The sequence below is a fragment of the Myotis brandtii genome, unplaced genomic scaffold, assembly GCF_000412655.1.
Source record: "Myotis brandtii unplaced genomic scaffold, ASM41265v1 scaffold79, whole genome shotgun sequence".
In the NCBI taxonomy this organism is placed as follows: Eukaryota; Metazoa; Chordata; class Mammalia; order Chiroptera; family Vespertilionidae; genus Myotis; species Myotis brandtii.
This window is the reverse complement of record NW_005371173.1, coordinates 2,452,237-2,457,041: the sequence shown is the minus strand read 5'-3', so window position 1 is coordinate 2,457,041 and position 4,805 is coordinate 2,452,237.

Below are 4,805 nucleotides of genomic sequence, written 5' to 3'. Positions count from 1 at the left end.
AAACATCAGACTCCCCCACATTGACAAAAGTCTTTTTTAAGGGACTGTGACCTAAATTATAATAAAGTGGCAACCAGAGGAAAATATAAAGGAAGTCCTCCCAGGCAGAGAGCACTGCAATGACAAGTGTTCTGAGACAGGGATACCATGGCATGTTAGAGGAACAGATGGAAAAGTCAGGGGGAGAAGATTATGTGGGAGAAGTAGGCCCAGGACTGACCGTACTGGGCCTCATAGATCATGGTAAAAAACTTGAATTTTATTCTAAGTGTAGTGGCAAGTTAACGGGGAACTTTTAAGGAAGGGGATTTCATAATGTGATATATGATTTTAAAAGGCCAGTCTAGTGCTGCTGGGGAATGGATTGTGAAGAGCAAGAGTAAAACAGGCCTGTAAGGAGCCCATCACCCTGGTCCAGGGGAGACTGAGAAGGCCTGGACTCAGGCAGTGGCAGTGGAACTAGCACCCCCAGCTGGCCACTCCATCCAGATGCAGCCTGCATCTCAGGGGGCTGCCAGCCCCTCGTGCTCTCCTAGGAAACTGGTTCCCTTGGTTCCCACTCCTGTGAGGTGGCAATTGGCCTTCCTAAGCCTGGATTGGTTGCTGGGTCAATGCACTCAGAGCCAAGTGACAGACCCACTTGTGAGGGACTGGTTACCATGGTGCTTCTGCGAATGCAAACAAGGTGCTGTCATTCTTCTCCAACCCTGAGCCCAAGGGAAAATCACAGGAGCCAGGGTGAATTATGTGTGGGAGCCAAGGAGACAGGCAGTTGGTGGGCTGAGTCACTGGGCTTACTCAAATCAGGTGTTATTGAAGCTTTTGGGGAAGGAGAGTGGATGAGGGAGGGGTGACCTCACCACATACTTATTCCAATCCTTTGTTTCTTCTCGTTTTAGGGCTTCTTTGAGCTCCCTGCCCCCCATCGTAGGCTGCAACCTTGTCGCTGATTAAGACCTTGTGTGAAACTGCTCTACACCATTGCCCTCCCCATTGTCCTCCAAAGGGGGGCAAAGAGGGTGGTTCTAGGATGAGCCAAATCTGGATCATTAAAGTGGACTTTCATGCAAACTCTTTCTGTGATTTGTCCTGAGGCAGGATGGGTGGGGTTTGGACCTGGCCAGGGCCTCTGAAATGAAAAAGGTGGGACCAGGAAAGGAGGTGGGGGTGAGGAGAGCACAGCTCCTTAGTGCTGATGGAGGCTGGTCTGTCTTGTTTTCCTCTCGTTGACCATGCCTAAAGTGGGGAAAGTGAGGGTGAGACTACAGCTGGGGTGAGACTACCCTTCCCAGCCCGAACCCAGCTACATTGTGTGGTCTAGTTGCCCACCCTTCCATGTCAGACTGGCCTGCACCCTGCTGTTTTATGAGGGTCTTCGCCTCCAGCATCACAGCCCCTGCCAGGGCTCTCTCACTCATCCTGTTCCCAAGAATCGAAGTGCTGCAATGTGGACACATATTAACTATTTTGACTGGCTCTTGCCAGTTTGCTCCTAGAAACTGAAAAGTATTAAAAGGGAGTGGGTAGATCTGACCATCCATGCTCAGCCCAACTGAACACTGGAATATCCTATATGCAGAGCTTTATACTTCAAAGTACTCTTACTCATTGGATATTCACAGGTATAAGCAAATGGGTAGGTATCAAGATTTGGTGTCTCTAAGGGGTAATGGAGTTGTATACATATACAAATAATCACTGTACAGCTAGAAACATAAGTTTGTGTACTTTACCAGATATAAGTTATCATTAAGTAATAACCTATGAACCTCTCAACAATGTAAAAAGTAAATACGACAAAAAATGATTTTGAAAAGGAGATGGGATCATTTTCTCTGATATCAAGACTTAGTATAAAGCTGTAGTAATTTTAAAAGTTTGGTATTGATGAAAGGATAGACAGGTAGATCGATGAGACAAAGGGCCCAGAGATAGACATGCAATGTGGACATTTTATTTATAATAAAGATGGCAAAGAAGAGAGGGTAGTCTTTTCAATAAGTAGTTCAGGAACCATTGGGTACCCTTGTAGAAGAAAAATTTACTTTTATTCATAACTTAAAACATACACACAAATAGAATCCAGGGAGATTATTGGCCAATGTAAAGAATTAAACAATGAAATTTATTCCAAAGCTTTAAGCCATTTGATGGTTTTATTTCACTTTCCTGAACTCCTACTTTGCAAAACTTTGTGATGATGCATTTAGAAGATAGTATAAGATAATAACTTCATGTCCTATTGGTTGGAAAAGATTTCTTTAAAAGGAAGCAAAAGTCACTAAAAATAAAGTAAAATGTGGTATATTTAATACATTAAATTAAGACTATTGCCCTGGCTGGTTTTTCTCAGTGGTTAGAGCATCAGCTTAGGGACCAAAGGGTCACAGATTGGATTCCTGGTCAAGGGCATGTACCTGAGTTGCAGATTCCCCAGCCCTGGTAGGGATGCATGGGAGAGGCAACCAATCAATGTGTCTCTCTCATGTTGATGTTTCTCTCCCTCTTTCCCTCCTCCCTCCCTTCCATTTCTTTCTCCTTCTCCTCCCTCCCTTTCACCCCCTCTAGAAATCAATGGAAAAAATACCCTTGGGTGAGGATTTTTTTTAAAGATTATCTATAAACTCTTCCTTACAGCTGAAGACAGTGTGAATACACTGTCTCTGCTGCTATGTGAATACAAACTTCTTCCACTGTCTGTTCTGATGAGAATGGAAAAGAAAGAATTTTTAAAGTCAGTGGTTGTCCAGTAGAAATATAATATATCATTACATATGTAAGTTTAAAATTTCTAGTAGTCACATTTTTTTATTTATTTTATTTTTTTAAAATATATTTTATTGGTTTTTTACAGAGAGGAAGGGAGAGAGAGAGAGAGTCAGAAACATCGATCAGCTGCCTCCTGCACATCTCCCACTGGGGATGTGCCCGAAACCCAGGTACATGCCCTTGACCGGAATCGAACCTGGGACCCTTCAGTCCGCAAGCCGACGCTCTATCCACTGAGCCAAACCGGTTTCGGCTAGTCACATTTTTTAAAGTAAAAATGAAATAAGGCTATGTCAACTCTCCTCTGCAAATTATTCAATTGGAAGCATACATCATCACCTATAAAGCATTTTGCTTTAAAAATTTTTTAGACTTGCCCTAGCTGGTTTGGCTCAATGGATAGAGCATCAGCCTGCGGACTGAAGGGTCCCAGGTTCGATTCTGGCCAAGGGCATGTACCTTGGTTGCAGGCACATCCCCAGTAGGGTGTGTGCAGGAGGCAGCTGATCAATGCTTCTCTCTCATTGATGTTTCTAACTCTCTATCCCTCTCCTTTCCTCTCTGCAAAAATCAATAAAATATATTTTTAAATAAAAAAATAAAAATTTTTTAGACTTGATCCAATCAAGACTTTAGCCATAACTTCCAGTTTATAGGAAATAAAAGGGAAATATATATACAGGGGAAATACTAGTATATCATGAGGAAATAACCAAACAAAGTCAGAAGAAAAGCTGACCTCATCTCTTCAACACGAAAATATTAAAAATTGAAGATGGGGAAGGGGAGGAACTCTGTCTATGCTAATTTAAACAGAATTAAGAAAATAAACCAAACATAATGGTGGTCTATGACTCCTATTTTGAACAAAACAGCTGAAAGGGGCATTTTAAAACACAATTTGAGAACTTTGAATATGAACTGAGCATCAAATAATAGTGGACATTATTGAAATTTTTATTGGATGTCATAATAGCATTTTGATTATGAGAAAATATATTTCTTGGAGTTGCATATTGAAACATTTATAAGGAAAATGTGTATTATTTACTTTTAAGTACTAAAAAGAAGCAAATACGACAAAATACCAATAACTGTTAAGTCTAGATGGTGAATGCATGAGTGTTTACTATGCACTACTATCATTTTTTTTGTATTTTAGAAAATTTTTACTGAAAAGCAAGAGAGTAAAGTGATCAAATTTGAACTTTAGAAAGCTCACTCCCTAGCTCATTGGGTGACAAAAGTGGAAGCCAAAACACTCGTTAGATGATTACTGCAGTAGTTGTGAGGAAAGAGCACAGTGGTTTAGATAGAATAGTGAATGTGGAGAGATGTGGAACAATGGGAGATACAGTATTTTGCAGATAGACCATTTTTTTAATAGACTCCAGGTGAGAGGGCGAAAGAAAGGAGAGTCAAGGCTAAAAAGGAAAGCAAGTATGCACCAAGTGTTTAGTATGTGACCGTGCAGTCATTGTTCAAGCGATCCCACATGAGCGAGGTGCTATTAGCACTTCCATTTTACAGATCAGGAAAGGGCGCATAGAGGTTAAGCGACTTGCCCAAAGTTATACCCTCAGTAGGTGGCATTGCAAGCACTGGAATCCAGGCACACACAGAGAACCATTCCTGCTCTTAATTTAGATACCTTTGTGGTCACTTTTATGCTCCTCATCCTAGGGTTTATTCTCCCCCGCTCGCGTATCTTTCCTGGTCCCCATCCAGCTATAACCCTTTTCGCCAGCCCTGTGGCTGGGAAATAGAGGCGGTGGTCTTTAGGGAAAAGCATATGTCGTCAGGGAGAGGGCCAAGTGGGAATTCTAGTGAGGCACATATTTGGTGGAGGAGGGATGGGGTGGGTAGGTCCCCTGCTAAAACAGTGCTCTTACGCCACGTATGACGCAAATAAGCTAAGCGTAAGAGCCGGGGGCGGAGATGTCGTCACTGCCCGCCCGGGGTTGGCCAAGTTGCAGCGAGAGGGGCGTGTAGACCCCGCCTCGTAGGTGGGTGGGGAGTGGCAGGCCCCGCCTTGG